The sequence below is a fragment of the Salvelinus alpinus genome, chromosome 34, assembly GCF_045679555.1.
Source record: "Salvelinus alpinus chromosome 34, SLU_Salpinus.1, whole genome shotgun sequence".
Classification (NCBI taxonomy): domain Eukaryota; kingdom Metazoa; phylum Chordata; class Actinopteri; order Salmoniformes; family Salmonidae; genus Salvelinus; species Salvelinus alpinus.
Genome location: NC_092119.1, coordinates 23524283 through 23538951, shown reverse-complemented (window position 1 = coordinate 23538951; position 14669 = coordinate 23524283).

Genomic DNA, 14669 nt, shown 5'->3' with positions numbered 1-14669 from the left:
TAGGACTTTAATGAATACACAGCCCTAATTCTTTGTACAAGTATTGGCCGAAAGTTTCTGAAGTCCTGGCCCAGGATGTGGACTTAAAAGAAGAGGAGTGAACAAGTATGTGATTGAAAATGGGGAATGAACTTTAGATTCTACTCTCACTAATGTTCCTCAATATTAAGGCACTTGTTTGTTGTGAAATTAGTCACATGTTAAAGTGTGTGTGTTTGTGTGTGTGTGTGTGTGTGTACATGCATGTGTACATGTGGATTCTAGCCACGCTAGGACACCAGCCATCCACAATCGTTCCAATACAGGCACTCGCTACAGTATGGATGGACACAGAGAAACTGGGCGGAAAAAACAAGAAAGCGCGAAAGAGGAGAAGAAGTGGGAAAAGCTCCAGCTAAAACTGCCCTCTGTGTGATCAGGGGTGAGCTCTCCTGGTGCTATCGTTCACCTCTGTAGCTCGAACAATCTCCACCCATCATCCGCCGGATAACCAACTTGCATTAATAAAATTAGCTATCTCCCGTCCCCTCGGCCTCCCCATCCTTGCCATCTTCCGTGTCCTCCCTGTCCCTGTATAGCTCAGGCTGTATTTAATCACGCGGGGGCCGACAGGATGGGGACATTTCTCTGCCGGCATAATCAGAGGGCCTCCATGGCCTGGTCATATCTATTAATCCTGGCTTCCTATAACAGCAAGGCTTATCAGCTCCCAAAGCCTCCCTCTCCTGGGATCTGAGCCGCTGTCTCAGCCACCTCTAATCTGGCCCTGAAAATTGTTAACAGGATGTAAATGCATACAAGGATGAAATATGGCTCCATGTATAACACACAGCATTATTGTTAAGCGTTTTGCATGCCGCTTCTGAGATGATATACGTACATACAGAATAAGAAGATGGTATTGATTGATGGGGTGGCAGGTAGCCTAGTGGTTAGAGCGCTGGACTTGTAACCGAATCCCTGAGCTGACAAGGTAAAAATCTGTTGTTCTGAACAAGGCAGGTAACCCGCTGTCATTGTAAATAAGAATTTGTTCTTAACTGACTTTCCTAGTTAAATAAAGATAAACATTTATGAAATAACACGTTGGATAGTGTTTTAGATGCAAATGATCACAGGCGATTTGTGCATCTGGGATGGTGTGTTTTTGCTCCCGGATGAAAACTAGATGGAATGCTGCAATTGAGGGACTGGAAGGATAATCTCTAGTCAGCCATTTTAGTTCAAAGGAATTTAAGCGTGGTGAAACTAACAGTCCTATGGTTATTTCCACTGTGGTCCGTTTACTGTGGAACCTTTTTGTGTTCGTGTGGCACCATGAAAATACAGGGGGATTTAAATAGACCAAATTAATATTCAGGACGTCTAACAAGAATTCTTCACAACCCTAGGTGTTATCCCCAATAAGTCTAGCGGGAGAAAGAATCTGAGTTGAGTTTGTTTGGTATTCATCTCTCAGAACCAGGGAGGAATGCAATGCCTTCCCTGTTATTTTACATGTTAGTGTAGTTTCTTCTCCTCCAAAAGGCATCATGAACTGTCATTTTGTGACAGAAGCAGATTTGTATCAAAGTCAAGTTTAGCTCGGATTTTGATGAGTTTGTATTTTTGATGTTTCTGGTTTCATCAGTACTCCTGTCAACTGAGGCATCAGCATAGGGTTTCTGAGATAAGGATATGTAGAAGATTAACAAGACGTACAAATCATGTATTGCATGAAATCTGACAGCAGTATAGTACATTCTGTATGTACAGTATATGCTATAATATATGTATTTTATATCACAAGTATGTTTCAGCTGAACTGACAAACCAACAAATAAATAGGTAAATAAATACAATTAGCTATTCCTGCTCAGTGAGTCCTATTCAAGGATTTAGCTACAGAGAACTTCACACATTTGGCGGTTGTCAGTTGGCACAACATTGATGTTGTTGTTTTTGTTTATCTTTTTTTGGTGTCCTGTCAGAATTGAAATCCAGTCTTTGGTGTGACTTCCTGTCAGGACTGGTTAGGACTTAGCATCACTTCCAGTGGACAGGAAGCTGTGTGATTCCTGCTTTGGCGTAACAGTAATTAGAGCCCCCCTTTTTTCTTCAGCAAGTAAGATGCAAAGCAGCTCAAAGTTCTGCCTCACATGATTAAAGGAACCTCATTATCTCTGGCAAGTCTCTGTATGACATCAGCTCCTGCACAGGGAATATGGAAAGTACACGTAATTGTCACTGTCACCCCAAAACATAATTTGCCTATGCTTATGACTGGTACCTCCCACCCTTCCTTTCCCAGAATTTGATAGAGGATTTCATTGCTCATTTTCGGCTCATAAATCATATCTTAGTGGATTTCATATTCAGTGCCCACCCAACTGGTGAATTACAGTTACTCATGGAATCCTGTGGGTAGGTGGAATGGTCAATGACGATGGCTTGTTTTGGGTGACCCATCTTTGTGTGGATGTTTAATTTAGTTATGTCACTGGAGGACAATAACTACAAAAAGCAACCAACCTATCTATACAGCCCCAGGAAGAGCCAAATATCTTACTTTATATAGGCCTACTGCCTGTCATCTGTAATGACTGCCTATAAATGTCACAATTTAGGAAACAAACAACACCACAACATTTGAGAAAGTTGAGTTAAATGTTCAATGTCGTTTTCCTTTTCTGTCATTTATCTAGTGCACAACAAGAGTCCTGCCATGGGGACACAGCCCCTCAGAGAGAAAACAAAGCTGATGACAGCAGAGGACACTCTAACAACAGAATCCTTTTGGCCCAGTCAGACCACGTTGGGAGTGTCAGTAATTATCTTGAAGAGACTGACCGACACATTCGTCCAGCAAACTATAATGATCAAAAATCAAATGTTGGGTCTAGCCACATGGCGCCAACTTTTAATGGAAATGTTACGAACGACTAGGCCCTCAAATGAGGAATAATTTCTAATCACACTCAGCAGTGCCTCCCAGCATGAGGGTGCCAGGGCAGGGAAAGTTTTCAAGCTGCGGGCTGATTAGGTAGAGGATGGGACTCTGCTGGAGTACGGATATTGCGACGCTTCTTGAGGAATAAATTTGCACCTGCCCCATCCAGACAAATGGGAACTCTCCTCTTGCGCAGAGAACTGGGTTTAATAAAAAGACATGGATAATTTGCACACTCTCCTCGGCCTCTAAATTAGAATCCAGTTCACCACGGACAGGGTTGGGTTAGTAACGAATTACATGTAATCTGTTACATGTAAGGGATTACAAAAACATGTTAACTGTAATCCGTTACGTATTTTTTCTGCTTTATTTAACTAGGCAAGTCAGTTAAGAACAAATTCTTATTTACAATGACGGCCTACACCGGCCAAACCTATGGGACTCCCAATCACGGCCGAGGAGAGGTTGTGATACAGCCTGGAACGTTACCAGCAAAAAAATTGTAATCAGATTACAGACACTTTGGAAAAACTACATGATTACTTCGAGGATTACTTTGAAATTCAGAAAGTACGTTTGTGGAAAAAATATTTGATACTTCTCTGTTTTCTCAATAACATTCAAATCAGCATTGAAAAAAGGCACAAGTTTAAATTTGTTCCACCTAAGCGTGTCTGACCACATATCAGAGACCACTATGACGACACACCAAATATGTTTGATGGATCGTGGGAAATGAGCAAGAATAGGCTTTGGTAGGCTACAGTCCAAGCTATGCCGACTATTGTCAGCATCTAAAGATTATCCATCTTGAATAAACGCTTGGAGGTAAGGATGACTGCAGTGGTGTAGTCTACGGCGATACGGATATCACTTATGATTGATATCTACATAGCGCATTGATGTGAATCACACTGCTGCTCTCTTATTTAGCTATTTGTGCATTAGGGATTGTGGTTGTTGTGGATTGCTGTTCACAAATCTAAATGTGTATTTGAACCGAATAATGGTTGAATTCAACAACTTTAAGCTGCTTATCAATCATTGTTTTTGAAACCAGTGGACAGCCAGTGAAAAATGCGCACTTGCAACAGCTGCATAGTGCGGATCCCAGCCTATTGTCACGACTTCCGCCGAAGTCGGTTCCTCTCCTTGTTCGGGCGGCATTCAGCGCTCTTCTAGCCATCGCCGATCCACCTTTCATTTTCCATTTGTTTTGTCTTGTTTTCCCACACACCTGGTTTACATTTCCCTTATTAGTTGTTGTGTATTTAACCCTCTGTTCCACCCCATGTCTGTGTGTGAAATAGTTTTTTTGTCAAGGTTGGCACGCTTCCGGCTGGTTTGCGTCGGGTTTTGTTTTATTACCCGTGCTTTGTGGCAGCCGGTACATTGTATTTGGGTTTTTGTACTTTGTGCTGCCTCACTTGTTCGTTGGACATTTGTTTGTGACGCGGTTGCGTTCTGTGCAAATATTGCCTTAGTAAAGTGCTTTGTCCACTCATCTCTGCTCTCCTGCGCTTGACTTCTATGCACCAGCTACACTCACCTCTTGACACCTATGGAATAAAAGTGGGGCTTATATTGCTCAATCTAATTCATGCTGATAAAAAAGAATCCGTAGGCGTAATTTACACATGTGCAAACTCACACACTTTTGATAGACTTAAAGGGGGACTCTTTAGTTTCTACATACATTTTTGGACTTATAAATATATATATCCATTGATACTTGAAGAATCAGGGAAACTCAAACGTCACGTCGTCACACGTGAACATTGTATGCTGGAAAACACTTGGTTTGTTATTTTTGATTGAAACAAAACTGATATTCATGAAATACGAACACAGAACTTGTTTTTGCGTGGATTCCGTGATGCTCAAGTTATCCTGCCTTTCGCCCGTCCATAAAGGATTCTCCGAATCCTGAGAAGCGTGGGAGTGGGCGGATTTCCTCGTCCTTCTCGCCAGCCGTGATTCTGGGCAGCTCCATGGTAAGAAATGTGACCGTTCCTGGTGCAAAAACAATGTCTTATTCCGGAGCTGGAGTAAATGACATTACTAAACTGCTCCCGAATGTACTACGCCAGGACATGGAAATTGATTCTATCATAGTCCATGTTGGTATTAATGACATTATGAAGGGCAGTTCTGAACAGTTGAAACTGGATTTTAAAGAGTTGATTGACTCTCTACTGAACACAAACAAAAGACCATCATATCTGGTTGTCTGCCATCTCTGAATCGTGGCATTGAACACTTTAGCAGGATTCTCTCTCTTCACAACTGGCTACGTGACTATTGCAGCTCAATGCGTGTAACTTCTGTTGACAATTTCGATACCTTTTGGAAACAAAACACTTTTTATAAGGAGGATGGAATCCAGCCAAATAATTTAGGGTCCTGGATCCTTTCACAGCACTATAAGGCTGCGCTGAGACAATGACTTATCAATGACCCAAGCCCAGCTCAGCTCATCCCTACCATTGTGACGCAGAGTTGTCATGATGCTTCAGCAAATGTACATTACACCAGGGACATCAGTAGGCACAATATACTGTAAGTAGCTTAATTTATGTCCCTGATCCTACAGCTATTGTACGCAGTAATCATGTGCCTATGAACCAGATGTATACTGTTAGCACTAAGCCGGTGTGCCCTAGGAGGAAGTCTACTGAGAGCAGCTCACCCTGCACTAACATAAATAACATGAGCACATCTACTGCTGATAAGCTTCCCAGTAAAGCAACGAAAGCAAGTAAGCATCCTAGAAGAAAAGTGCTGAAAATAGCCCACGTTAACATATGTAGCTTAAGAAACAAGGTTAATGAAATCAATAATTTGCTAGTAGCAGATGACATTCATATTCTGCCAATCTCTGAAACGCACTGAGTTAATATCTTGATGATGATACAGTGGTAGCAATACAAGGATAGAAATGCCAATGTTGGAGGTGTTGCTGTTTATATTCAGAACCACATTCCTGTAAAGATTATAGAGGATCTCATGTTAAACACTGCTGAAGAAATATGGCTACAGGTTCATCTGCCTCACCTAAAGCCCATTCTGGTGGGAAGCTGCTATAGATCACCAAGTGCTAACAGTCAGTATCTGGATAACATGTGTGAAATGCTTATGTGATATCAACAGAGAGGTATATTTTCTGGGTGATTTAAATATTGACTGGCTTTCATCAAGCTGCCCACTCAAGAAAATGCTTCGAACTGTAACCAGTGCCTGCAACCTGGTTCAGGTTATCAGTCAATCAACCAGGGTAGTTATAAACAGTACAGGAATGAAATCATCAACATGTATTGATCAAATCTTTGCTGATCCTGCAGAAATTTGCTTGAAAGCAGTATCCAGATTCATCGGATGTAGTAATCACATAGTAGCCATATCTAGGAAATATCTTGGAAATATAGTAGCCATATCTAAGAAAACCAAGGTTCCAAAAGCTGGGCCTAGTAAGAGGTCACACAATAAGTTTTGTATTGATTCCTATGTTATTGATGTCAAGAATATCTGTCGGTCCGTGGTGTGTAATGAGGAGCAAACAGACACTGCACTTGACACATTTGTGAAATTGCATATTCCAGTTACTAATAAGCAAAACAATTACTGTAAAAACTGTTAAATCCCAGTGGATTGATGAGGAATTGAAAAATTGTATGGTTGAGAGGGATGAGGCAAAAGGATTGGCAAATAAGTCCAGCTGCACAACCGATTGGTAAACTTATTGCAAATTGAGAAATCATGTGACTGAACTGTATAAGAAGAAGAAACTACACTATGAAACAAAGATAAATTAAATAAAGAATTACAGTAAAAAGCTTTGAAGCACCTTAAATTAAATTCTGGGAAAAACAGGCAAACTCAGCTCCATCATTCATTGAATCAGATGGCTCATTCATCACAAAACCAACTAATATTGCAAACTACTTTAATGATTTTTTAATTGGCAAGATTAGCAAACGTAGGCATGACATGCCAGCAACAAATGCTGACACTACACATCCAAGTATGTCTGACCAAATTATGAAAGACAAGCATTGTAATTATAAATTCGGTGAAAAAATTATTGTTGTCTAACAACAATGACAAGACACCGGTGTCTGACAACTTGGATGGAAAATTACTGAGGATTATAGCGGACGATATTGCCACTCCTATTTGCCATATTTTCAATTTAAGCCTACTAGAGAGTGTGTGACCCCTTTACTGGCTCAAATAGTCGACCAATCAGCCTGTTACCAACCCTTAGTAAACTTTTGGAAAAAAAATTTTGGGACCAGATACAATGCTATTTTAAAGTAACAAATTGACAACAAACTTTCAGCATGCTTATAGAGAAGGACATTCAACAAGCACAGCACTTACACAAATGACTGATGATTAGCTGAGAGAAATTGATGACAAAAGGTTTGTGGGGGCTAAGTTGTTAGACTTCAGTGCGGCTTTTGACATTATCGATCATAGTCTGCTGCTGTCAAAACGTATGGGTTATGGCTTTACACCCCCTGTAATATTGTGGATAAAGAGTTACCTGTCGAACAAAACACAGAGGGTGTTCTTTAATGGAAGCCTCTCCAACATAATCCAGGTAGAATCAGGAATTCCCCAAGGCAGCTGTCTAGGCCAATTACTTTTTTCAATCTTTTCGAATGAATTGTCACTGGCTTTGAGGAATGCCAGAGTGTCTATGTATACGGATGACTCAACACTATACATGTCAGCTACTACAGCAACTGAAATGACTGCAACACTTAACACAGAGTTGCAGTTAGCTTCAGAGTGGGTGGCAAGGAATAAGTTAGTCCTACATATTTCTAAAACTAAAAGCATTGTATTTGGGACAAATCATTCACCAAACCCTAAACCTCAACTAATTCTTATAATAAATCATGTGGAAATTGAGCAAGTTGAGGTGACTAAACTGCTTGGAGTTACCCTGGATTGTAAACTGTCATGGTCAAAACATATTGATACAACAGTAGCTAAGATGGGGAGAAGTATGTCCATGATAAGGTGCTGCTCTACCTTCTTGACAGCACTGTCAACAAGGCAGGTCCTACAGGCCCTAGTTCTGTCGCAGCTGGACTACTCTTCAGTCGTGTTGTCAGGTGCCACAAAGAGACTTAGGAAAATTGCAATTGATTCAGAACAGGGCAGCACAGCTTGCCCTTGGATGTACACAGAGAGCTAATATTAATAATATGCATGTCAATCTCTCCTGGCTCAAAGTGGAGGAGAGATTGACTTCATCACTGCTTCTATTTATGAGAGGTATTGACATGTTGAATGCACCGAGCTGTCTGTTTGAACTACTGAAGCACAGCTCGGACACCCATGCATACCCCACAACACATGCCACCAGAGGTCTCTTCACAGTCCCTAAGTCCAGAACAGACTATGGAAGGCGCACAGTACTACATAAAGCCATGACTACATGGAACTCTATTCCACATCAAGTAACTCATGCAAGCAGTAAAATTTGATTTAAAAAACTGATAAAAACACCTTATGGAACAGCGGGGACTGTGAAGCAACACAAACATAGGCACAGACACATGCATACACACAATAACATACGCACTATACACACACGTACACATAGATTTTGTACAGTATATACTGTATGTGGTAGTGGTGGAGTAGGGGCCTGAGGGCACACAGTCTGTGAATGTATTGTAATGTTTTTAAAATTGCATAAACTGCCTTAATTTTGCTGGTCCCCAGGAAGAGTAGCTGCTGCCTTGGCAGCATAGCTCTGTCTATTAATCTGAGAGTGGCCCATCCCTCAGCTGTGGATTTGCCCTTTAAACAGCTGCATATTATCAAGATATCAAAGTGTCACCAACAAAATGGTAAACAATAAGCCAGTCCTCCATGACAACAAAACAACAGAGTAGTGCTGGCTAATAAATCCTTAGTTTTGGGGTCATACTCAGGTAAAACAATTGGGCTAATCTATACTTCCATGTCTCCAAGTCCTATTCTTGAAGATCAAGGGGTATAACATTTATTGGAATGACTGGAATTCTGATAGACTTTGGTTTTTAATGTAAATATATCATTTAATTGTATTATTATATGTAGTAGAAAGCGTTTGGTAGAAGACACCTACATAACCAACCCATAAAGTAAAATGTAACATCCATATATGCCAGCTATGTAAACTTTAACATTGATTTATACTGCAAAAGATGTTGTTCAATTGGTAACATACATTTTTGTCTTCTTCTAATGCCTCTTATGGGGAAAGTAATCTAAAAGTAACTGAATGTAATCAGATTACATTACTGAGTTTGGATAATCCAAAAGTTACGTTACTGATTGCAAATTTGGACAGGTAACTAGTAACTGTAACGGATTACATTTAGAAAATAACCTACCGAACCCTGACCACTGTCATGTTCCTGACCTTATTTCCTTTGTTTTGTATTTGTTTAGTTGGTCAGGACGTGAGCTGGGTGGGCATTCTATGTTATGTTTTTCTATGTTGGGTTCATGTTCAATTAGCCTGATATGGTTCTCAATCAGGGGCAGGTGTTTTACGTTTCCTCTGATTGAGAACCATATTAAGGTAGGCTGTTCTCACTCTTTGTTCGTGGGTGATTGTTCCTGTGTCAGTGTTTGTGCCACACGGGACTGTTTTCGTTCGTTCGTTTCGTTCATGTCATTCGTGTGTTCCTTCCTGTTCGTGCGTTCATGTTATATGTTCACAAGTTCAGGTCTGTTAACGTCGTTTATTGTTTTGTAGTTTGTTAAGAGTTTTTCCGTCTTCGTCTTTCTTTAATAAAACAAACATGTATTCAACCCACGCTGCGTTTTGGTCCGATCCATGCTCCTCCTCAGACGAGGAGGAAAACGACCGTTACAACCACGGAGTCTGTTAAAACCTTTTATGGCTGCCATCCCGCTACCGGGATGATATGACTACAGCGATTGAAAGTGCAGGGCTCCAAATTCAAAAATCAGAAATCTCATAATTAAAATTCCTCAAACATAGATGGGTCTTATATCATTTTAAAGCTAATCTTGTTGTTAATCCCACCAAAGTGTCCGATTTCAAATATGTTTTTCAGCGAAAGCACTACAAACGATTATGTTAGGTCACCACAATATGCATAGCCATTTTCCCAGCGAAATATAGCTTTCACAAAAACCAGAAATAGAGAAAATTAATCACTAACCTTTGATTATTTTCATCAGATGACACTCATAGGACTTCATGTTACACAATACATGCGTGTTTTGTTTGATTAAGTTCATATTTATATCAAAACAATCTGAGTTTACATTGACGCGTTAGATATACTAGTTCCAAAAACATCAAGTGACTTTGCATAGCCACATCGTTTCAACAGAAATACTCATCATAAATATAGATAATAATACAAGTTATACACATGGAATTATAGATATACCTCTCCTTAATGCAACCGCTGTGTCAGATTTCAAAAAGACTTTACGGAAAAATAAACCATGCAATAATCTGAGACGGAGCTCAGAACAATAGCCAAATTAGCCGCCATGTTGGACTCAACAGAAACCAGAAAATACATGATAAATGTTTCCTTACCTTTGATGAATTCATCAGAATGCAGTCCTAGGAGTCCCAGGTCCACAATAAATGCTTGATTTGTTCGTTAATGTCCGTTATTTATGTCAAATTATCTACTTTAGAAATGTTTACCTAACGCCAAACCCAAAGCGCGTCCACTACCGTCCACTATAACGTGACGAAATGTCCAAAAGTTCCGTTACAGTCAGTAGAAACATGTCAAACGATGTACTGAATCAATCTTTAGAATGTTGTTAACATACATCTTGAATAACGTTCCAACCGGAGAATTTCATCGACTTCAGTTGACCGATGGAACGGAGCTGACTCTCACGTGTTCAATGCGTGATCACCTCCTGCCAGAGCTCACTAATTCCTGTCTCCTTCGGCCCCCCTTCACATTAGATTCATCAGACAAAGTTCTATTGACTGTTGACATCTAGTGGAAGCCGTAGGAAGTGAAAACTCATCAATATCTCTCTGTGATTTCAATGAGAACTTGGTTGAAAATTGGCACCCCCAGAAAAAATAAAAATAGGAAGTGGAACTTCTCAGGTTTTTGCCTGCCATGTGAGTTCTGTTATACTCACAGACATAATTCAATCAGTTTTAGAAACTTCAGAGTGTTTTCTATCCAATATGAATAATAATATGCATATATTAGCAACTGGGAATGAGGAGCAGGCCGTTTAATATGGGCACCTCTGTGCACCTTTCATCCAAGCTACTCAATACTGCCCCTTCAGCCATAATAAGTTAATTTGCACAGTTAACAGCTGACTGAGAGGAGATGGCACGGCGTCAGCACGATGGCGGCGTGACAGGAACACGACAAAGAGACAGTGGACATACTGCTGTACCATCCATGGACATTTAACCATCACTCCTTTATACAGAAGAGAATAAGAAACTAACTTAGATTCAACAAACATGAAAAATAATCCCAGCTTCTTTATAGTCGCGGATAATCTCCATAAAGTGAAATCCCAGAACGTCGTCGGAATGGGAATTCTGAGACGTCCTCTGTGACAGGTGACCCGGGTTGATGATTCCCTCCGCAATGTATATTCCTGAAAAGGAGGGATGGATTATGACAGTTTTCATATTAAGCAGACTTATATGCTGCAAAGAGCATTAAGAGCGCCAAGTACATCAGCCGATACTATCCCAAATTGACCTGCCAATCACCCTGACCTGGCTTCAAAGGTGCAGATAAGGTATTTGAGGTCAATGAAAAGCAGACACCACTTTCTGTAGGCTTTCCTCCTACAGTATTATCAGCACTGTGTTTCTCTGTCTGAACCACAGCTTTCTGGTCTCGGGTGACATGAAAAAGGCTAGGGATAATTCATCATGGCTACAAAATGGTGGCTATTTCACAACTATAATAGTACACGTTTTACACATTTACTGGAATAGCCCACGTTAATACTTTCTCCATGTCTGAAGTGACTAGAGGGGGAGAGGATATCTTCCCAAGGCTTATGAGGTAATCTCACTGATATGTATTCTTCTAATGATGACTAAGAATGTAAACTGATGGTCACATCTATTCCCAGATGACCCCAATGAGGCTTTACGATTCAAGTAATGAAACGTGCATAAAATAAACTTCAAATCTTCCCGGTCACAGATGGAATAAGCTCTCGTATGAAGCGATCCCAGCAAGGTATTAAAGTTGGCAAATGGTAGATAATACCACTAGATTCGTAGATACATGCCCAACAATGGTTGAATTAAAGCTTGTGCCCAAATTGGATGTAACTAAGGCTTAGATAAAGACTATATTAATGTAGGCTGAAATTTGTATAGTTTATCTACCATAAACCATATTTAAAAATCCTCAAATAGACTAGATATAGTTTGGATATATAATAGGAATATATTTTATCCTCAAATAATTCAGAGAATGTGTTCTGTGTCATGATAATTACAATACCCACAGCTCAACACTGCCTTTAAAAATCAAGAAAGAAAGACTTGAACAGAGTTATCTATTCTGAAAGAGGGTCAAAGAGAGAACCAGGGAGAGTGTTAAGGAGAAAAAGAAAGAAAGAGAAGGAAAGAGAAGGAGAGAGGGAACCAGGGAGAGTGTAACATTTAGGCAAGATCACTCCTCACGTTCAGCTGGAGCTGTCGTACCTGTCGTTTAGCTGGACCAGTCATACCTGTCGTTCAGCTGGAGCTGTCGTACTTGACGTTCAGCTGAAGGTGTCATGCCTGTCGTTTAGCTGGCGCTGTCGTACCTGTCGTTCAGCTGGACCAGTCATACCTGTCATTCTGCTGGAGCTGCCGTACCTGTCGTTCAGCTGGACCAGTCGTACCTGTCATTCAGCTGGACCAGTCATACCTGTCGTTCAGCTGGAGCTGTTGTACTTGTCGTTCAGCTGAAGCTGTCATTCAGCTGGAGCTGTCGTACCTGTTGCTCAACTGGAGATGTCGTACCTGTCGGTCAGCTGGAGCTGTCGTACCTGTCGGTCAGCTGGAGCTGTCGTACCTGTTACTGCGGCGATGACAATCAGTTTGTTTGGACTGGGGGTCAGGCACTGCAAAGGGGAAGTGAAAGAATGCTGTGAACGTGAAAGAAGGGGAAGTGAAAGAATGCCGTACTTGTCATTCAGCTGGAGCTGTCGTACCTGTCATTCAGCTGGAGCTGTCGTACCTGTTGTTCAGCTGGAGCTGTTGTACTTGTCGTTCAGCTGGAGCTGTCATACCTGTCATTTAGCTGGAGCTGTCGTACTTGTCGTTCAGCTGGAAATGTCGTACTTGTCGTTCAGCTGGAGCTGTCGTACCTGTCGTTCAGCTGGACCAGTCGTACCTGTCATTCAGCTGGACCAGTCGTACCTGTCGTTCAGCTGGAGCTGTCGTACCTGTCGTTCAGCTGGAGCTGTCATACCTGTCGTTCAGCTGGACCAGTCATACCTGTCATTCAGCTGGAGCTGTCGTACTTGTCGTTCAGCTGGAGCTCTCGTACCTGTCGTTCAGCTGGAGCTGTCGTACCTGTCGTTCAGCTGGAGCTGTCGTACCTGTCGTTCAGCTGGACCAGTCGTACCTGTCGTTCAGCTGGAGCTGTCATACCTGTCGTTCAGCTGGAGCTGTCGTACCTGTCATTCAGCTGGAGCTGTCATACCTGTCGTTCAGCTGGAGCTGTCGTACCTGTCATTCAGCTGGAGCTGTCGTACCTGTCATTCAGCTGGAGCTGTCGTACCTGTCGTTCAGCTGGAGCTGTCGTACCTGTCGTTCAGCTGGAGCTGTCGTACCTGTCGTTCAGCTGTCGTACCTGTCGTACCTGTCATTCAGCTGGACCAGTCGTACCTGTCGTTCAGCTAGACCAGTCATACCTGTCGTTCAGCTGGAGCTGTCGTACCTGTCGTTCAGCTGGAGCTGTCGTACCTGTCGTTCAGCTGGAGCTGTCATTCAGCTGGAGCTGTCGTACCTGTTGCTGCGGCGATTACAAGCAGTTTGTTTGGACTGGGGGTCAGGCACGGCAAAGGGGAAGTGAAAGAATGCTGTGAAAGTGAAAGAAGGGGAAGTGAAAGAATGCCGTACCCGTCGTTCAGCTGGAGCTGTCGTACTTGTCGTTCAGCTGGAGCTGTCGTACCTGTCGTTCAGCTGGAGCTGTCATACCTGTCATTCAGCTGGAGCTGTCGTACCTGTCGTTCAGCTGGAGCTGTCGTACCTGTCATTCAGCTGGAGCTGTCGTACCTGTCGTTCAGCTGGAGCTGTCGTACCTGTCGTTCAGCTGGAGCTGTCGTACCTGTCGTTCAGCTGGACCAGTCATACCTGTCGTTCAGCTGGACCAGTCATACCTGTCGTTCAGCTGGACCAGTCATACCTGTCGTTCAGCTGGAGCTGTCGTACTTGTCGTTCAGCTGGAGCTGTCATTCAGCCTGAGCTGTCGTACCTGTCGGTCAGCTGGAGCTGTCGTACCTGTTGCTGCGGCGATGACAAGCAGTTTGTTTGGACTGGGGGTCAGGCACTGCAAAGGGGAAGTGAAAGAATGCTGAGGACCAGTGATAGCAGGGGGAACTGGGCGTGAGAGGTTACATCTTGATTTATTGACTCTTGAGGGGATCATCTTGACCTGAGGTAGAGGTCACTGTTACAGCCAGGGAGAATGACTAGGAGGATTCTACTTGACTATATCTCCCTCTCTTCCCTGGGAAGCTG